General features: G+C 45.5%; 1 protein-coding gene and 1 long non-coding RNA gene across 6 annotated transcripts in view; one reads left to right on the top strand and one right to left on the bottom strand.

Moving 5' to 3' along the window:
• Positions 1-21,832, top strand: part of NTM (neurotrimin) — a 972,209-nt gene that overhangs the window by 104,441 nt on the left and 845,936 nt on the right. The gene's annotated exons all lie outside the window — the stretch shown is intronic.
• Positions 182-5,863, bottom strand: LOC119470062. The gene is made up of 3 exons (XR_005198924.1): positions 5,766-5,863; positions 2,897-2,981; positions 182-1,615 (listed from the first exon to the last, which is right to left on the bottom strand). It is a non-coding gene; the product is annotated as an uncharacterized LOC119470062 (long non-coding RNA).

The following is a 21,832-nucleotide window of genomic DNA, read 5'->3' as shown; positions in this document are numbered from 1 at the left end:
TCTCAATCTTCAGGTATGGTGTATAGCAGATCTCAGCACATACCAGCCATCTGCTGAGCCCTGCTGATGAGAGCTGAGACATACACATGATGCATATTCATGGGCAGAAATTGTTTCAGGTTTTTATTCAACAGATTGACAAAAGTGTGACATCATCTTGCTTTTATCTGTTTGACCCTGGTGTTCGTTTTTCTATACACTCCCTGGGTGAGCTGGAATAGAATCTGTAACCACTCTGGGATGTGTGCCCCATCGTATCTGAGGGCCACAAGAATCATTAACGTGAATCTTCACAGGCTTGCACGCTGCCTTGATTGACTAAGAAACTGCTATTTTTGTCCACTCTGTTTCTCCTTTGCTTGTACTCCCTTTAACCTCCAAACGAGATTTCTACCTTTGCCATAAGCTAATCTCCTGTGATAAGCTTTTATGATGCAAATTTGGGACAGTGGATAGACAGAGACAGAACTCGAGCAAAGGAGATGAGGGTACAGACTCATGGGAGAGAAGAAAAGGCAGAAACAGAGCAAAGGAAAAAGAGAAAGCGAAATTTGCTATGGATGTGATTTGAGTGGGGGAGTCTAGCATGGGTCCTGGCAAAAGGAAGCTTCAGGCAGCTGTGTTGTGAGTGAGAGAAAAAGTATAAGCAGGGGAAAGTTAATTTTAAAAAGTCTAGCTGATAGTTATCAAACAGATCTCTTTTAATATTCTTAGAGGGCTACAAGTAAACACTGGCATTTGTTTTAATTGCATCAGGCTGTTAAAGTGTTTTCCTTTTCATGGAAACCTCCCCTGCCACCGACACTGGGTCATATGGGGTTCTGGGATGACCTGAGTTTCCATGTTTAACTGGAAAGCTGAAGTCACAGCTTCAAGAGAAGCTCAAACAGGGAGGGTGGCTTTGCCTCCCCCTTGACCTCGGTAGTGGAAACACATTCTGCAGTTCTAACTTTCCCAATGAATTTTAAAAAGCAGAGTGTGTTGAAAATCGCTAGAGACCAAGAAGTCCCATGCTCCCTGTGGTGAGGTACCTCTACAAAGACTCTCAGGGTTACACATTTGTTTCAGTCCTCACATCAAGTCTCAAGAGTGGGCATTACAAACCCATTTGTAAATGTGCAAACTGAGGCCTAGTGCCATAGAGCGACTTACTCACTTGTCATGAAGTTAATAATAAGCAGCTCCACTCACAGTAGGAGTCTGAATTTTATAATAAAAGGGAAGGTGCAGAAAGAAGGAGAGATACTGAAAGTGAAAATTAAGTTCTTAAGGAGAGGCGGGGATTCAATGAACGCTACGGGGCTCTTCTCCAGCTTCTTTTGCCAGGCTCATCTGGAAGAGTCTCTAACACTCAGTGACTTTGAGTTCTTTGTTGTGAGAGTGAGAAACCGGCGGCGAAGCAGAGCCGCTGTGCCTCTGCTGCATTTCACCCTGCATGAAAGCCTCAGCTGGCTGCTGGCCTCCGCCCCTGCCTAGGCCCTTTCTTTGGACCCAATGAAAAGGCAGTAGGGAAAGCAGAGCCTATCTTCTGCGTTTGGCAGTTAAAGTCCAGGTAGAGGTAGGACAAGGAAGACGTCTGCCTGACGCTGCTGGCCTTGACGTTGCCGCCACGAACCTGCAAGATAATTTCTGCCATTAAATCATCCATAATCAGATGCAATGACTATCATTTTTGTGTGTGTGAACATCTCACTGCCTGAACACAAACATCTCAATAGCCACGGCCCCCTAATTTTCTTTGTTGAAGACAACAAAACCAAAGGTAATAGGCAGGAGGAGGGACTGAGTCCCAGGGGGCACACTCTCTGGAGGAGTCTCCTGGGCTTAAATACATCTAAAGCAGATCCAAAAGAAAGCAGTGATTACAGGCTAATTTTCTGCCTGCATTATGTTAAGCATCCCATCTCTACACAAATGGCAATTGCTTTATGCCAGAAATCTTTTACTGAATTCCTCTTATTGGTAAATTTTGTATTAAAAAAAGGGAGACAGACTAAAGAAAGGTTTTTCAATTTAAAGGTGAGACTATCAGGGTGCCAGTAAAAGATACAAGACTGGCACGTCACCAAGAGTTGATTTTCCTTTTCCAATGCAATTATTAGAGAAGGCAAATGGTCCTGTCCTTTGAATGTGCCAGTTAAGGGTTTTGGAGGCACCCAGCTTTAGCTGGAAGAGGACGCAGCCTGCTCGGGCAGCACACTGAGTTCTTTGCTAAGACAGCTGAGGGGGTTAAGGCAGGGGCAGAGGTGAAGAGAGGCTGATGCATTTGAGCCTCACGAGTTATCAGATGGCCATCCACAGGAGACTGAGGTGGACACCTGAGACCCTCTTCCTTTTATGTGGACACTGCCCCTTTCCCAGGAGCAATGAGAGTCAGCCCAGTCACGTCACTGACTCCCCCTCCTCTTCCAGTCTGGATCTGAAGTCCTAAAGATACTTTTTTTTTTTTTGCATGCTATTCCTTTATTCATTCCCCATTCATGCAATGAATACCTCCTAAGCATCTTCTATGTTGCAGACAGTGGGCCACACCCTGAGAATTCAAAAATATAGGAATTATGATAGTCAAACAGAAATGGAACATGAGCGTTGAGATCAGAGAGATCTGAATGGGAAATTCCACCAAACTCCTCCTTGCCTTGGATAAATATCTGAAGATCTTATACTTGAAAAATGGAGTGGAAGGAGGCGCCTGCTGATTCCTGCCTCAGACAGTTGTGGAAAGGATTAAATAATATCTCTAAAGCAACTAGCATAGGGCCTCTAGTATTCAATGCTCAATAACCATGTGTTGATTCTGCCTTATCTGAAATTCTCAGTTGGTACCGGAACTTTCCCCAATCCCAGAGATGCATCTGACCCACAACCACCAGGGCATCAGGCCAAGAGACCATACCTTCCCCAAGTAAAATGCAAATCTGTGGTCCTCTTGACACAAGGCTGGGAGGAAGGATGAAGGATGAAGGCTGTGACATGAGCGCCTGGTGGGGCAGGAGGAATTTGTGATTAGTTCCAAGGGAAGGCAATGGGGATGTGAGAGAGGCCCTTCTGTGCCAGCTACGACATCAGGGATTTTGTACAGATTATTTTGCAAGTGTGTGTTGGGGGTGGGACTCCCCATCCAATCTAATCTCAACAACTCCAGGTGAATGTTTGTGGTGAGGTCAAAAGACAAACACAAAATTGCAATGTCCCAGAGCCCCTGAAGAGAGCTAAGCCTTGGCCTTTGAGAACCAAGGCATGTCTATTTCTGAGGATGTGTGGCAGGACCATTCATTCCAAAAAGAAATGAAGATTTATGTTGCAGTTGAGAATAAGTGGTAAATTAGCAATAAGTCAACTTTTGATCCAACATCCCCTGCAGACAGGGCATTGATACTAGGAAAGATTAGACTATTCTCCAGCTGTCCCGAGTGGGAAACTGGGAGTTAATTTAAACTTGTCTGTGTGTGTCACATGTCCGTGCTGAAATGGGTATTGTTCTTTTCTTGACTGGTTAACTCCAGTGTTGAATGCAGCCTCAAGGGCATGACTGTGAGGAACAGAAGGAAGATATTGGTCTTCATGTCTGAGAGATCCTAGGCATGGATTGCAGCCCACACTTTACCTATGATGAATGTGACCTTGGACAAATTATTTCTTTGAACATGCAATAGCCTCTGTAAAATGAGGACTGTGACATCTGACAGGGTTGTTTTAAGGCTCAATTTAGATAACACAATTTAAATACCGAGCAGAGGAACCGCCATTTACTGGACACTCAGTTGATATTAGTTCCCTGACACAGAATACAGAATGAAGAACACTTGGCAGGGATTTAGTGTTTGATGATGATGGTCATGATAATGGCAGCATTACTGTGGGTGTTCAGAAACGAAGACAAACATGGGACTCTATTGCCTCCAGAACTTGGCAGGGAGTTGAGTGCTGGAAGTGGAAATGGGGGTGGCTGTAGCTTTGCTGATTCATGCTACCAGAAAGGCCCTGAATACCAGTTCCATACGGCATGCAGGACACCACGTTGTACAAGGATACAGATTCACGGTTCTGCTTGGTCACTCAGCTCAGTCTTCTCCATCTCAGGTTCCCAGGGCCCACTGCCAATTTGTCTCCTTTCCTCTTACGAAACTTTTGGAGTCTGGCAGAAATTGATTCCCAGATTCAGTTTTTCTGGTCAGAAATAAGCAAGCATGAGAAATAACTGAAATCCACACGATTCCACCTTTTGGATCCATTGGAATTTAGAGCAAGTTTTCTAAGGCACTGGGCTCTCTCGTGGTCAAGTTGAATGACTCCCATCACCCCAGCAGCCTGTCACCCTCTTCCTTTCCTTTTTTTCCTTTCTAACCACATTCTTCTTCAGCTTCTCTTTCTCCTGGATCTGCTCATTTCTCTCTCATTTAGTCTTGCTCAAAATTGCTGTGTCAAAGATTCTTTTTCCTGATGTCCCTCTCAGACGAATAGCGGGATGTCAGCCCTAGATGGGCCATAAATAATGCATAATACCCAGGAACAGCCAGAGCAGCCCTCTGATTACAAAGAGAAGATCTTTTGATAACATATTATCCTATTTACTCTTTGTAATGCCACGAGTTCTTCATTCAGCAACGATGTGCACCTACCTGCTCACCAATTTGAAACCCCAGCAAAAAAACGGTGTTCCTGCTGCTGTCTGATCCCAGCTCCACCACCAGGAGAGCCTGTCAGACATCCTCTTCCGATGCCCATGCTGCCATCCCAGGGCCCCTGGAAACCTGCCAGAAAGGTGGTCAGTCTTTTTTCAGTTCAAAGCATATCTTTCTTTATTTCAAATTCTTGTTATAGCCTTCGTGTTTTGATTCTTGCCAAACTCTGGAGATGGTAAAGACCTCTAACTCAGCCCCCTTACATATATAAATATAGCGCCTAATAAGTTCTATATTCAGGACCCAGCGCTTCATGAATGCTGGATGCCCCAAACGTAACCCTGTAAAGTAGGTTGTTATTATTTCCAGTTTCAGTAAAGGAAATTATGATTCAGATAAGCTAATTGATTGGTTCAAGGTTACCAAGCTGATAAACTAGGAACCCCCAACTGAAATCCAGTAGCCATGACTTCCTGTTCCATTATCGTTCTTTGTTTCTACTGGTTAGGATTCAGAATTTAGAGACAAGGATAGGTGAGTATATTAGCCACGGTAACAGTAGAAAACAGAATTCCATTTCATTCAAGTGAAGATATGGTATTGAGGAGACAATTTACAGAGGTTACAGGTAGGGTAAAGAAAGAACACCTAAAAGGAATATGGAGGCACTCAGTGGCTTGCAAACAAGAAAGCCCCTGCCACATCTAGGTGTAAAGAAAAAGGGGGAAGAGGTAATGTTTTGGAGCCGAGGGGAGGGCTGGAGCCATGGAGGAAGGTCTGCCTGCTTGATCTCTGGAAGGCTCAAACACTGCCAGGCACAGCCCTGGAGCAGGGACGGAATGGGGAAGAGGACCACTTTCTTTGTCAGGCATTTGCCAGGTTCAGCTAGAACCAGCCAGCAAGGGAGAAGGTGATAGAGTTGGTGGGGTCTACATTCCCTGGCACAGAGCAGAGCCTGTACTCTGGTCCTTCTTCACAGGGCTGCAGCCAAAAAGTCACTGCCTTCCTATCCAGACTCTATACCTACAGGGGGATTCACCATGAAGTCAAGAAAACTCAAGCTTCAGGGGCTTTCACCATTATGTCTTGCTTCATGATAGTCCACCCCAAAACTTGGGGGTTCAAACAAGAATGACTTACAATTTGTTATATTTCTGTAGGTTGGCCAGGTGGTCCTTCTGCTTTTCGTGGTGTCAGCTGGAGTCACTCACACAGCTGCATTCAGCTTGGAGCTCAGCTGGGTCTGAAACATACAAGCCAACCTCACTCACGTGTTTAGGCTTCTCAGTTCTCTGGCACAGAATCCTGATCTCTGCACAAGATCTTGTGTCATTTCATTCACTGGCCTGAACTTCTTTTTATGATGGCTGGCTTCCAGAAAGACAAAAGCAAAAGCTGTCAGGCCTCAAAAGACCTACGTCAGGACCTGACACAGCATTGCCTCTGCCTCACTCTATTGGCCAGAGAAACTTGCAGCCCAGCTCAGATTCAAGAAAAAGGGATAGAGATTCCACCTCATGATGGCAATTGCAGCATGCACATACAGGGTGGGAGGAATTCTTGGAAGCCTCTATCCGGCAAATCCTCCACAGCCTGCCTTCTCACTCCAGCAATTCATGCCCTTCTTATGTGGAAAATATATTTTGCCTCTTTTCAAGACATCCAAAATTTTCATCCCATTATGACTTCAAACCAAAGTTCAATAATCTGTATTGGGCTGAGATGTGGCTGTGGCACCTCTTGGGCTAAAGAACTGTGAGCTGAAAATACAAGGTAAACTCCACTATATCCAACATATAATTGTGATATAATGCTGATATAAGCACAGAATAGTTGCAGTAAACATTGGGATATAAAAAGGCGAAGACCAGGAAGTTCATCACAGTTACTGGCCCATAACAATTCTAAAATCAAGCAAGGCGCTCATTCACTGCGCATTAAGCTTTCCTGGGAGCAGAGAATTTTCTGTGATGAGCGTCAAGCTCTGCCTCTGTGAGGTTCTTGATTCAAGCCAGGGATCTGGCAGGCAGACCTTCCTCCACGACTGCAGCTCTCCCCTTGGCTCCAAACATTATCTCTTCCCACTTTTGCTTTAACTGTTATTTTCTACTTTTGGTTGATTTCACCTTCCCGGCTCTTTGCTATGTCCTCAGATTCATTCTTCCTTTTTCATAAGAAACGGCCCATGTTTGCAGCTGAATAACTTTTTCAGCTTACTTTTTTTTTTCCCATTGAAAGCTTGGGACTCAAATGCTTCTTTTCACTTTGAACTTCCTTATTCCTTTATTCAATGGTAGTTCTCTCATCAGGACAATTCTCTTTAAAATATCGTGTGCCATCCATTGACCTCACTGAGGTTCACTCTGTGCTCCATGCCCTAGCATAATTCTTTCAGCAACTAACCGCCCACAACTTTGTGTGTGTAAAGCAACCTCCTTATGATTTCCAGTAGTTCTTTTGTCTGACTTGGAAGGTCTAGGAAGCATTGCCTTCAGTCTTCTAGAATTCTTAAGAAGGTGTCCTTCAGCCACAGCCTTGATTTGATCTTTACTCGAAGGCCCATATTTTGCAAATCTTTGACACCTGGAAAACTACGCTGGGGGCCCTTTTATTTTCTCTAAATTTATCTTGGAAACTGGTCAATTCTTTGGCTCCCCTCTCCTTTGCAATGCCTCAACATATACTATTAAAAGAAGCCACTTGGCATTTTCAATTTTACCAAGCCTTGGAAGTTCACAACGTATTCACTTACCTCACCGTTCTCCAAGCCTCTCCTCTTTACTCTCAGTCTTAGCTTTTTTCTGTTGCTATAAAGGAATACCTGAGGCTGGGTAACTTACGAAGAAAAAGGGCTTATTTGGCTCATGGTTCTGCAGGATATACAAGAAGCATGGCCCCAGCATCTGCTTCTGCTGATAGGCTCAGGCTGCTTCCACTCATGGTAGAAGGTGAAAGGGAGTTGGTGTGTGCAGAGATTGCATGGCAAGAGAAGCAGCAAGGGTTGGGGGAGGTGCCAGGCTCTTTCTAACAACAAGTTCTCGCAGAAACTGATGATGAGAACTCACTCACTACCAGGAGAATGACAGCAGGTCATTCATGGAGCACCCACCCCTATGAACCAAACACCTCCTACCAGGCCCCACCTCTAACGCTGGAAATCAAATGTCAACATGAGGCATGGTGGGGCCAAATAAACCATATCCAGACTATAGCACCCCCTAACCTGCCACATGATCCCAAAGAAAATACCACATGACGTGATATTTTGTCATGACAGCATCACACACCTAAGTAAAAATTCATTTGTCCGTTGTTTTCATTATCTATTTCTGGGCAAAAAATCTTCCCAAAACTTAGTGGCTTAAAACAACAACAAGTATTTACTTTAAGATTTTGTAAGCTGTACTACGCTCAGCAGGGATGACCTCATGCTGCTCCACACAGTGACAGCTGGAGTCATTTCCATGGCTGAGTTCAGCTGGGCGCTCCTCTGAAGTTGAAACATCTAGGAAGCCCTTACCCGCTTATGTTTTGGGATGGCCTGGTGCCAAAAAAGCTAAGAGAAACAGGGCCTCTCACTTGTACTGGCTGCTTGCAAGATTGTGGAAGAGGCTCTAAGAAGATAGTCAGCTGATCGTATTTTGTAACCTGTACTGAAGTGAGACATTTTAACTGCCATCAATCAGGGCTTCCACCACTTTTAACCTGATATAACACTCATCATATTGCAGGTGGCATCACAACGGCAAAAAGGATTTTTGGGATTCACCTAAGAGAAATTTGCGTTGGGATGCACTGAGTTTGCATTCGTCAAATGTGCTTTATGGACCACACATCATGTCTATGCATATTACATTCTTGCTAGCTGTTCTGATTAGGGATGGCTTTCAGAAAAATGTGTCTGCTCTCTACAATGCAGACACAAATGTCCCCCAGAAGTCACAGGGTCCAATGTGAACATGTCTCCTGTGGTCCAGTACTGAGGATATGTGAAGAGAGGAGGAAATTTGAAACTAGTCTGTGGAAAGTCTACCAGGTGTCATAGGCCTTGAAAGGAACTCAGTGTTTTTCCAAACCAAAATTCTAAGAATTTCTACAACATTACCAATCATGATTTGGGAATCTGAAAGAAACTATCTTGGGCTATCAATTAAAAAAAAAATCAGTCAACTATGCTAAAGTATATACTGAATTACTTTCTATTCTTTCTACAGGAAACAGTAACATAAAATTCTTTGCATTTGAAGATGCAATAAAAAGTATATAGCTGAGAATACAGGAAAATGTTACTGCAGTGCATTGGGGAGACATTTAATAACAATATTATTTTCCTGGAGTTTCTGATGTCTGTGGATATATTTTAGCTTTTAAAAATTATTACTTGTGATTTCTCATTTTAATTAAATATTCACATCCATACCTAATTTTGTATTTCTAATTGCATATTCTTTTCTTAAAGAGCACTTCAAAATTGTATAATATTCAAACCCCACTGAATCTGGGCCATGTTCGTATCTAGACCACAGGCTTCACTCTTAAATGCAATGTAAAGATATTAACTAGTAAAGTACTGAAGTTGGTGCTATCTCCCAGCATAAAGGAGTCATGTTCAGTGTAAAATGACTTATCTGGGTTGCATTTCTCAGGACAATAGGGAATCAGAGAATACCGGAGCTAAAGAAGACAAGATGAGGAATGAGAACAGCTAAGAAAAATGTCACCTTATTCAGTGGCTTCAGAGACAGACATGGGGATGGTAACTTTAGGACACAGAAGACACTCAGATCTGGTGACCATCTGGGGACACAGGGAGAGCAGTACTGCTTATTATAATACCGACAATAATAGCATAACTCATTTACCTAATTATTTTGTATTCAGCACTGGCTTGAGCACTTGATATGCATTAACATATATGATCTGCCTAACAACTCTGCAAGGTAGTTTTTATTGCCATATCCATTTTGGAAAAGGAAAGAAGGCACAGAGAGACCCAAGAACTTGACCTAGTTCACTCTGCCTGCACCTGCTGGACCTGGGGTTCCATGAGTCCTCTGCTCCAGAGGCCGCTGGCTTAACAACTCACACCCTTACATTTGTATAGCACTGTGTAGTTTATCAAGCAATTTTACATACAGCATCTCCCTTATAATCCTAACAGCCCTGAAAGGTTGGCAGGACAATTGCTGTTACTCTCATTTTATGGGTGATTAATTGAAATCTAAAATAGCAAAGTGACTTATTCATGATTCCCAGCTCTCAGTGGTAGTATTGGAGCTGAAAGCCAACTCTTGGGTATGTTTCATTTTCTCACATTGTGTATTAATAAATTTCAGCTTTAGTTATCTTCAGTTTCTAAGACATCTTTATGTATAATGCTAACACGGTACCTTCCGCAACTATAACAATAAAGAGGCATTGTTATTCTCCCAATGTTACCAAAGAGAAATATGTGGTCTAGAGAGATGAGCCCTGGTGGTGTGACTCCAGATTCACAAGCCACACTCTCTCCTGCACAAACAGCCACTGCCACAGTCTACCTGCTAAATCATGAACACGACTTGATCCTTCCGATGCTCGGGGAACAGGAGATGGATTCAATACCTCAGGACTTCAAAGTGCACAGTGATCTTAGGGGACATCAAATAGATCCATGTGTCTGGGGCATGGATATCAAGTTGAAAAAAATGGGACCACATGGTGTGGGATTTGAGTGCCATGATGTGAACATTAATTCGCAGGGAGTGAGCACTGAGTATACAAGATCCATACTAGGTACTGGGAACAAACTGAAGAAATAAAAGTGTGGTCTTAAGCTGCAAACTGTTTGGCCTCTAGTGTAGGGGAAGCAAGCCTGTATGAAAGAAGCAGAAAAAAAGCAACTTAGGGCCAAGTGTGGTGGCTGATGCCTACAGTCCCAGCACTTTGAGAGGCTGAGGCAGGCAGATCACTTGAGCCCAGAGGCTCAAGACCAGCCTGGGCAACATGGTGAAACCTCGTCACTACCAAGGAAAGAAAAAAAAAAAAACTACAAAAATTATCTGGGCTTGGTGGCACATGCCTGTAGTCCCAGCTACTTGGGGTTGGGGCTAGAGTGGGGCTGCTCATGTGAGAGGATCACTTGAGTCCAGGCAAGTTGAGGCTGCAGTGAGTCGTGATCATGCCACTGCACTCCAGCCTGGGTGGCAAAGTGAGACACTGTCTCAAATAAATAAATAAATAAATAAATAAATCAACTCAGAAGTATTTATGAAAGAACAGGCAAATGACTTAAAAGACAATTATTATAATGTCCATTATGTTTTCAGGTCACAGAAACATAGATTAAAAGGAATAATCATAACCATAATACTTAAAATGCCCTGAGACCCATGAAATAAAAGAGCCCTGCTTTCTAAATGTGTTTTGTTTTAAGGCAAGAGAGCAAGTGATCCAGGTTGTAGCTTGTCTGGTGGCCATTCATAAGGGGGAAAATCCTCTTTTAACCCACAGCTTTTTGGAGTAATTTTTCCTAAGCTCTCAAATGTATAACAACCACGACAACAGTGCTGAGAGCTGCCATTGGTTCACAGCTCACTGTGCTGGGCAACTCACACGGATTCCATCTGATATGAAGCCACTCTGAAAGTTAGTTATCGGTACCCCTGTTTTACAGATGGGGGGGCAGCAAGCCCCAGAAACAGTAAGTGACTTTTCCAAGTGATAATTCACAGTTAAACGCAAGTATAGAAGAATGTAAGCCCCGGAAACTTTTTATTACACTCTACCTCCCCGTTCTTTTACCCGAAAACCAGTACTGGAATTTCATTTTCTCTTCCATCAAGGCTGAGGACTCATTATCACATTCACGGCATCCACAACTGAGCCTCACCTACATAGCCAGCCTATTTTTTCCTCTGTAGCCTCTTATTTCAACTCTGCTTTCATGCCAAATTTATAATCACTTCTCCTCAAATACCTTTTATTCCTACACTCCTAAATGTCTGTCATTCAGCAGGTTCTATTTACCTAGAGTTTATCAAGTGCTGTACTCAACATGTACACGGTGCTCCCTCTCTAGATCGCACGTTTCCCTGTCTCTACCCATCAAAACCCTATATATCCTTTAAGGTTATGCTTTTTATGTCAGGCACATAGAAGATGTAAACAAACTCTTATTATTAATTATTATTACTATTTTCATCATCAGTTTTCCAATGAAACTTTGAGCTCCTACAAGGTCTATGGTCTGTGAGGTAGTAGAGATAAAATTACCACTAAGCCATGATATTGACCCCCAAGAGCTATGACCAGATTGTGAGAGGAGAGGGCTACGTGGCATGAGCAGGTGACAACACACAATATTGTATGGTAGGAACAACTAAAGGTCGTGGAATATGAAATCCGTTTTCGTGTTCTCATAGAAGTCTTTCCAGGGGAGATACTAGCTGATGCTTAGTGAATATGGTGAAGTTAGCCAGGCAAATACTACTTTCCTATCACAGTAACCAATTGCACCTATTTGCTGGGGCTGCGAGTTTTTGTGAGTTATAGAACTTTCAGAGCTATGACTGGGACAGTCTGGGGCAAACCTGGATGACTGGTCACTCCACTGCACATGCAAAGATGATAACCAGAGTCTGGCGAAATATCTTGAATGAATGCATAAATGAATGAATGAATGGTGCATCTGTCCATGCAAAAAATAACCTCCTGCCAACTGACCTCCTTCCAAATATTTGCTAACCAACTTGACCTTAGTCTGTGTAGCTCCACCCTGCAAGGTCCTGTCCACTGTGAACATTCCTTCTGGGATTCGTATCAAAGCATGATTTTAACAATGAAGATGCAGCTGTCACCAGAAGGTGGGCGGAGGCAGCTCTGGGAAATCACTTTCTCTCTCCCTCTTCCTCCCAAGTCTGTGTGCTTCATTAAAATATGTATGACAACATTTCTTCTCATATTATTGTATTATACCATCCTTAATTGCATAATTCAACATTTTCAAGGGTATTTGGAGGAAATTTGGACGGTTCATTGACTGGTATTTGTAGGAAGCTGAGATTTAAATTTAAAAACATGAGGGAAAATTAGTAGTAGAAGAGACTGATTGATGGGCTGATTCTGAGCTTTTGGGTCCTACCCCCTCTCCACGTTCAGTGTTCTTGGGTTTTTGGCCCTACACATAGCCGCTAGTCCCCAGCCCGGTCCCAGGGGGCCGCCAGCACAGCCTGCCACTTGCCATTCAAAGAATCTTGCTGTCGATAGTCCTCTCTCCCACACTCCCCCTCCCCTGTTGTTTCTGTTGTCCTTGTTTGTGATTTTTGACATGCATTTTGCAGATTGCATGTTTTCTCTTGCTCTGTTGAATGCACACTCCCTTGGCTGATTGCAATCATGCTGATTGGGAGCTGTGGCCCAGCGGCCAGGAAGGCTCTGCACTGCCCCTGCTGCAGAGGGGCTCACTTCTGGCTCTCTGCCCCACCAACTTGACTCTCCCATGATGACGTTCCCTGGATCGTCTTCCTGGCCATGCAGGCGGTGCTGGGCCGGTGTGGTGGGTACTTGGGAGTAGGCTCCCCTCCTTCTCTTGGTTCAGGTGCTGAGATCATGTGCTGCAGCCTGGGAGTGCAGCCAGAAGAACCCTGCCTTTAAACAGGGCTGGGCAGGGTGTGGGGAGATCTGGGCCTCCAGGGCCCAGGGCAAACATTCAAGCCCCAAAGGGCTTCAAGCTGGGGAGGGGGATTGGGCCCTCCTCAGGGTTCAGCAGAGGCCCCAGGTTCAAGCCAGCTTCTGGCTCTTGCTCCCAGCCAATCCTACCTGATTACTTTCACAGGGAATTTGCACCATGATACATTTGACTTCATTGATGGGATGGATTTGCTAGCAAAAAAGACTGCTGGAGGGTGAGAGAGGTGTCGATTTATCAAAAGGATGTTGAGAGTTTTAAAAATGATTGCAAGAAATCTGAATTTTTTTCCAACTCTGGCAAACTTGAGATGTTTGGCTGAATTCAATGCTGAACTAATTAGGATAGAAAGAAAGTTGATTAGCATGAAAGCAAGTGAATGTCCCTTGACCAAGAGTTCAGAAGGAAACAGATTTCTCCCTTTCCACATCTCCCTTTCCACTGGGATTTTCTGAGTGCAGCTCCCACAGTGTGGCTAGAGAGAAAGAGCCATTTTAGGATTCTTTCCTATTCTGGAATCTAGGAGTCATGGCTAAAGATAACCTAGACAATGGCCTTTACACCCCCTTCACCTCAAAGAAGGATGCTTTCATGGTCTTCCTGACAGTCAGCTGGAGTTCAGCCTCGTGTCTGGTGACACTACACCTTGCACCTGTCCCTTGGCAGCATTTCTGCAAGCCCCACCTTGTTCTCTGAGTGATTGTGCTCACCTGAAAAAAGGCCCAGCCTTTGTGATCGCACTCAGCATCTTGCTGCAGACAAAGCAGTGGGGCAAATCCCTGGGCAGGCCAGTGCCGGTGCAACCACGGCCAAAGGTAAAGGCCACAGAGGCCACACACATACCTCATCCCCTTCATTGCTCCCCAGAAGGGTCCACCAGCAGCCCTGGGAGCCATAGGCTGAGGGAGTGAAGAAGAGCAAAGCCCTCTTCACTGGGAAAGTCATTCTGACCCAGCATCTTCATCAGCTGATTTGAGAGCATTTAGCTTGTTCCAGTTCAATAATGCATTCAATAAAACTGTTAGTGCCTGACATGCATCCCAAATGCCTGTGTAGCTGCCGGGCATGCCCGCCCAGCCAGCACCTCCCCCCATCTCCTGCAAGTGAAAGCCAGGTGATATTAACATGATTAGCATGGATAATATGAAAAATGACAGCAACTTGGGAACAGGCATGGAGAGTTTTTGTGAGTCCTCAGCAGACAGCACAACCAACTACAGAACTCAAGCCAGCACTGGAACCTCAGGCCTCTCCCTCTGGCTTCCTCCTGAACCTAGATGGGATGTGCTGTTGCTGCATTCTCTGTAGCAGGAGGTCGATAATTCAGAGATCGGCCTTTACTTCACAGTGAGGTTGTTCAGGTTTTGGAAGAGAAACTCGGCTCTGTGTGATCTCCGGCCAGGGAGAAGACCCCTGTGAAATGGGGCCTCCATTTCCTACCTGTTATCCGTGACCCCGACTCTCAAGTTTGCATCATAGGTTACTATTTCCTTTATTTATTTATTTTTTCAAGATAGATCCTCACTCTCTTGCCCAGGCTGGAGTGCAGAGGGGCAATCTCAGCTCACTGCAAACACTGCCTCCCAGGTTTGAGCAATTCTTCTGCTTCAGCCTCCCGAGTAGCTAGGATTACAGGCTCCCACCACCATGCCTAGCCAAGTTTAGTATTTTTAGTAGAGATGAGGTTTCACCATGTTGGCCAAGTTGGTCTCGAACTCCTGACCTCGTGATCTACCCACGTTGGCCTCCCAAAGTGCTGGGATTACAGGCATGAGCCACCATGCCTTGTCCATAGTTTACTATTTCTAAGAGGCACTTTCTGAGAGTCTACATGATGCGTGGTGCCCATGTGGAAGATAAAACCACATTAAAAAAAAATGCCTGTGGTCAGCAGCAGCTTTGACCAGAGGCTGGAAGTAAGGGCTCTGCAGTCAGACAGACATAAGTTCAAACTCTGGCTCTACCACATACAGGTAAGGGGATTTCAGACAGAACTGAATTTTAGTTCCCAAATTCTGTAAAAGAGAGGTAAGAATATTACCTGTCATCTAGAGTGGCTGGGAAGATGGAGATACAGGTGGCTTGGCATGTAGCTAGTATTTATTGAATGCTTATTAATAGTTACTGAAATCATACTAAATTTTTTGTATTGTCACTTTATTGATTTTTTGAATTGTAATGGTTTAAGTCTCCTCTGAATCCTGCAGATGGCTCTGACCTCTACTCTGGCCTATGACCTTTCCCTCCTTTTCCTCCAAACACACACACACACACACACACACACACACACACACACAGAGCAAGTTATTGCCCATTACATCTGCTCTCTGGTCTTGTTTCATTAAAAATGCGAATTCCCCCAGCCTGCCTTCCATCTTGGCATTTGCATATACATGAGCAGCTCATTCCTATTCTGGAATGGTGGCCTCTGGGCTGATCTGGGGCCTGAAAGGGAGCTCTGTTGGGAAGGGCTGGGGGGAAGCCAGGTCCAAAGCTGCCAGGAGGGGGTGGCCACTTGCTGGGCTCCTCATTTGATCTCCTTTATTCTTGCTTGCCCTCTCCTGGAGGCACCTGCTGGTAAGCAGGAGGATGCCAGCTCATGCCACGGGGACTTCTGCCTGGCATTGTCTTGCCAGTGTCAGTTCCAGGCAGGAGATGTGACCTGTGCACTCTGCAGTGGCAGGAGGCTGGTGCTGGCACTGCCTTCCGGGGAGGCAGCATCACTTCGCCAAGCGGCCCCTGGGACATTCTTTTCCGGCACTTGGAGGCACACTCTGGAGTCCAGTCGCGCTAAACAATAACGCACAGTGATTATGACAGCTCACGGAGCCCTGGAAGACATTATGACCACTAAGCGGGTGTCTGTAATTCGATAGGAAAATGTCAGGAAACATAGATTCGATGTTTCTACACATTCTTTTTGGAGTGAGTGATGTGGCAGACAAAGAAAGCATTTTTGAGATCCGGGCAGTAGGTTCCAATGCTGTCTCATCACTTAATAGCTACATAGCCTAGGTACTGATCAGCTCAGGGCCTCAGTCTCCTCACCTTTGACACAGGCTTCATGATGACCCCTTCCTAGAGTGAGAGATGTTGTGATAGGAATCGTGCCTGCTCACACCCCTCCACTGCTGTCATCTCTGCTGTCCCCAGCCCGGCCTGAGCCACTTTCTTCTCCCACCTGGAACACTTCAACTGCCTGCAGAAGGTCTCCCCACACTTCACTTCTGCTTCCTTCCAATCCATTTTCCACACCACGTGGAAGGTGCTTGTAAAACCACAAATCGGATCGTAGCATTTTTCCTGCTTTAAACACTAAACTGGCTTTCCCTTCTTCTTGGGGAAAAATGTTCAAATATTCCTAACTTGTCTTCTGTGACACCTCCAGCCTCATCTCACTCACTCCTCTCCTGCTAACAATTCTTCACCACACAGGCCTTTTCTATTGTTATTAATATGCTAAGTTACTTCTGCACCCGGGCAAAAAAATCCCCGGAGCTCCCAAGCCAGATTAGGTTCCCCTTCACCCCCATCAATGCACTCCGCATTTACCCTGTGGGTTTAGTGTGTACTTCTGTATCAGCTGTATCCACACTTCTATCATTTTGCTTATCTTCTGTTATTTTAGGAATCATTTCTTCTCTTTGACAAGTCACATCAGTGCTAAGGAAGCTGCTGATGAGGGGGTACAAAGGAATGAGAGTCAGTCCTATGCCTGGGGAAGGCATGGGAGGACTATGCAATCCTGTGCACAGGGAAGGGGCTTTCTGCAGGTAGACCAGCTTTACTCAGCAGAAATAAGAGAGGTTAGAGCAGGAACATGCAGGGCAGATCTGGGGAGGAAAGGTTGAGTGTTGCAGTTTCCTTCTGATTGTTCCTGGCTCTGCAGTGATGTAAGAGGTGAGGTTCTCCAGGCCGGGCTGGTGGCTTACGCCTGTAATCCCAGCACTTTGAGAGGCCAAGGTGGGTAAATCACGATGTCAAGAGATCAAGACCATACTGGCCGACATGGTGAAACCCTGTCTCTACTAAAAATAAAAAAATTCGCTGGGCATGGTGGCACGTGCCTGTAGTCCCAGCTACTCGGGAGCTGAGGCAGGAGAATCACTTGAAACCGGGAGGTGGAGGTTGCAGTGAGCTGAGATCTCACCACTGAACTCCAGCCTGGTGACAGGGTAAGACTCCTTTGTCGAAGGAGAAGAAGGAGAAGGAGAAGGAGAAGGAGAAGAGGAGGAAGAAGAGGAGGAAGAGGAGAAGCAGCAGCAGCAGCAAAGTCAGGTTCTCAGGGAGGGAGGGTTAGAGACGGAAGAGGGCAGAGGAGGGCCTCCTCTGGAGGAAAGGAGAGCACATGTACCAGGAAAATGGACTGGGATGATTGGGTGACATCAAGCCCACTTGATACCCAAGGTTATACTTTTTTGGGGGGACAAGGTCTCACTGTTCCTGTTGCCCAGGCTGGAGTGCAGCAGCAGTCACAGCTCACTGCAGTCTTTACTTTCCAGACTCAAGCAATCTTCCCACCTCAGCCTTCTGAATAGGCTGAGACCACAAGCACATGCCAGTATTCCCGGCTACTTTTTTTTTTCGTAGAGAGTCTCACTGTGTTGCCCAAGCCGGTCTTAAACTTTTGGACTTTAGTGATTCTCCTGCCTTGGCCTCCCGAAGTGTTAGGACTACAGATGGGAGCCACCACGCCCCACTGAGGTTATACATTTAAACTCAGCCTAGGTGGTATGGTTGTGCATGTTACTCTAATCCATTTGGCTGCTCTCTTAAAGGTGAAGTTAACTGGGGTGGGAATTAACTCAAATGCCATCAACAACCCCTACACTGACTACCTTCGTTAGGGCCGTTAGCACTTTAAGGACAGGCAGGTCAGAGCATGAAGGCCAAATATACGGCCTTATAAGAGAATAGGATTCCAGAAACAGTGCTGGTCCAGCCCTCTTTGACCCACACTCCTGAGGGCTGCTCATCCCGGACCACCTGGCTGTACCAGCTCCCACCAGGCCTCTGCTTCCGGACACTGTCCCTCCACATCTCCCTGCAGGCCCCTTTCCAGTCCCACCAGCCACCTCTGTCCTCACCGTTCCGCTCTCTGTCTTGCACAGTGCATGCCTGAATTCAGCCTATTTTGGTTGCCTGCTCCCACTCTAATTTGAGAATGCGGACGCCTTGGGCTCATGTTCCCAGGGAAAACACAAACACCTCTCCTCTCCTGACATGGGGATACCCTCAGATTTGGTGGCTCTCGGCTGCCCCCACCTGCCATAAATCAGATAGGACTGCAGCCACCCAGCTCAGCCCTGGTAAACCCCTGGGGCTTGGCAGGAATGGCTTTCTCGGATCGAGTTCCTTGGCAGAGAATTGGAAGGGATTTAAAATAACAGTATACCACACCACCCGTTTCCAGCTCCAAATAGAATTTGGAGTCCATTTCACACAGCACTGGGGTTCTCTCACCCACAGATGGTGTTACCAAAATTGTGTGTGCCGCTGCTCTGTCTCTGGGCTAGTCTACCACGACCTGCACTGATGGCCTTTCCAAACGCTCCCTGGTCTGCATGCTCCATGGCCATCTGGGGGTCGGCGTGCCCCCACATGTCTGTCAGCTGCCAGACTCCCTGGATCTCTGTCTATTGATTGATCTGTAAATTTCCTGCATTGTGCATCCATCAGCCGCCCACCCCCTCCGCTCCTCCTGCATGTACATATGCCTGCCTGCACCCCACTCCAGCCTGGCGGAAGCTTTCTCTCCTCTTTTGGCAATTGGCAGTCATGCCTCAGAATCCACAATCTGTTGATTCTTTTTGGAATCAACCCACCCTCTCCTCCACACTATCCGACCTGGCTGGACAACAGGCAAGGCTGCTGACATGGGTGTCGGGTGCTGCCCTATACCGCTCTGGGGTATCCTGCAGTGGAAAGAGTTATGGTCCCAGAGTCATGAAAGCTCCCTTCTACTTGACAGTCGGGAAGTCACGAATCTCTCTGAATCATTCTCCACATCTAAGAAATAGGGGTAATATTACCTGTCCCCCAGCAGTGGTTTGAGGTTTTGATGATAAGATGTCTCTGTGAAGCTCAGCTCACAGCACAAAGTAGGGATTTAAAAACATTCTTTAGTCTATGCTCTATGGTAACTATCAAACATATAATGCTAACAACTATCATTTATTGAATAATTATTCTCACTGTGTTAAGGATTTTATATATTTCATTGGGTTTAATTTTTACAAGTCTTAATGACTTTGATCATCAGAGTATGGTCCCCCAAAAAGCAGCATCAACATTGCCTGGGAATAGTTCCAAACGCTGAATCTTAGTCTCCGTCCCTTAACCCTTTTCCATCAGAATTGACATTTTAACAAAATTCTCAAGATGTTGAAAGTGACATCCTGCTATTATTTACCCCCTTTCACAGATGAGGAAACTGAGGTCTAAACTGGGAGCATAATTTGTACTGGATCACACAGCTGACAGCTGGCAAATTTAGTTTCTATAACAGGCTTCCCAGACATCAGTCCTTCACCACCATGGCAGAGCGTGCTAATCAGTGTTCACACACACACACATGCTCATACCTATGGAAAGGACAAGGTGGCCACTCAGCAGGTTCAGAGCCCATGATAAGAAATGCCCAGGGTGCAGAAGACCGAACTCAGTTGAGAACTACCTTCCCTTCCTAGAGGGAAGTGTAGCAGCAGGAACATCAGAATGCAGCCTTCTCTTTAACTAGTTGTGAGGTCTCGTGCAAGCTACTTCACCTCTCTGGGCCTCTATTTCTTAGATTTACAAAGTGAGATGATTTGCCCAGATGTTGTAAAAATGTATCTCTGTTATTGCCTTTTGTCTTGTCGGTGATTCTGTTTTGACAGTCGTACCCAAGAGAAGCCTGTCAGTGTTTCTGTCTGATGTCAGTTATCACTCCGGGAATGGAGTTAGGATGAAGGGGAGAGAGAAGGAGATATAAGAGGTTGTAAGGGAATGATTGAATTGAACCTGGCTTCCCTTACAATGACTCATTCTCAAGCATAGACAAATCAGGGAGGCCTGTGTCAATTACGCCTTGTGATCATTCCCAAGCCGATTTGTGGAACTCCAGGTCCTTTCCGTACATCATTCCGAGGGCTTTTCTCAGGGGGTTTATGGACCAAGGACATCTGGTGCCTGAGGCTTTATGTCTGTTGGTGTGATCAGCCAAACTGGGGAAGGGCCTATAACACTCCAAATACTGGTGCCCAAATATCTTTAATTCCTTCTGAAGGGTCGGGGTTATTTCTCCATCGGGAGTGCTAATGGGATTCTAATACCCTGGCAAATGGGATTTTTTACAACTGCCATTCTGCAGTTACTGAGATGGTGTGTCGCTGGGACAGCCCTATAAATCCTGCCAACTCACTCCGAGGAGTAGGAGGAGGTGGCCACAGGGAGAGTTGGCTGCCTCCAGTGCTGGCAGCCTGGGGGTGCCCTCTGAGGGGTGCCCGGGTTCTAGTTCTCAGGATGAGTTACTATCTCTGCCAGGGAGCATCGCTAAATCATGGAAACGGGGCAGGGAACAGGCCCAGGGCCTCAGAGAAACCACAGAAGTTTGATGGGAAGGAGGCAGTAGACCCCTGGGAAAAGTGCTCTTCACTGACTCTCCTTTTGCAGCTTGGTTTTCTAAGGCCTCTGTTTCTGAGGGCTCATGGGCACAAGGCCTAAGGATATTTGCCAAAAGCAGGTAACCATGTCATTTTAAGCCCAGGGGAACAGAGCTCAGAGAAAAACTCAGAGTAGATATTAAGGAAAAGGAAAATGCAGTAAAGCCCAGCTTGTTGCTGGAGTTAAAATAGATGCCCCAGGGTAAAATAATTGTTCACAAAGACAGATATTTACATAGATATGTCATGTTCAGATGAATGACTCTCTAAGCCTGGGTTCTTTGTGAAGCTAGGTTCCTTGTATCCATACACTGTTTATAGACAACCTCTCATTTTGATCACTAGAATAAATCAGAAAGATCAAAGGGGCAGATTATATTCGTTCCATTTCAGAGATGAAAAAATAATGCTGGAGGCCTTAAATAACTTGCTGCTGGGAACATCAGTTGAAATGTGCTCATTTAATACTCAAACCCAAGATTTTGTCATTTTTAAACCCAGTCTGTCCCCTTGCCTCTACACCATGTCGAATCTTCCAGGAAGATGCTCCTTTCCTCCTCAAGGTCACACTGCCTCAGATGGAAAGCTTTCCTAATGACTGATCTGAAGTTGGGGCTTTGGGGTTGCTTATGGGTTGGTGATTTCCCCAAAGACCACCTGGTTTTGCTGCCATCAGGCATGGACTCATGCCCAAGAACTCCACCTTGGCTTCCCTTTACCCTGCTGGTGTAGTGTATCTGCAAGTTCTTCTGGTTTCGCAGTTCTTCTCCTAACTTTGGCTGACTTCTCACAGATACAGGAAAATTCTTCCCTGGCCTTACATTGTACTAATACAATGAGGATAGTCTTATCGTCACCAGAATGTAAGCTTCTTGAAGGCAAATGTTAAGCAATTG

Source organism: Cebus imitator, unplaced genomic scaffold (assembly GCF_001604975.1).
Source record: "Cebus imitator isolate Cc_AM_T3 unplaced genomic scaffold, Cebus_imitator-1.0 Scaffold0, whole genome shotgun sequence".
Classification (NCBI taxonomy): Eukaryota; Metazoa; Chordata; class Mammalia; order Primates; family Cebidae; genus Cebus; species Cebus imitator.
Note: the sequence above shows the minus strand (reverse complement) of the source record. Positions and strands in the feature narration are given on the sequence as shown.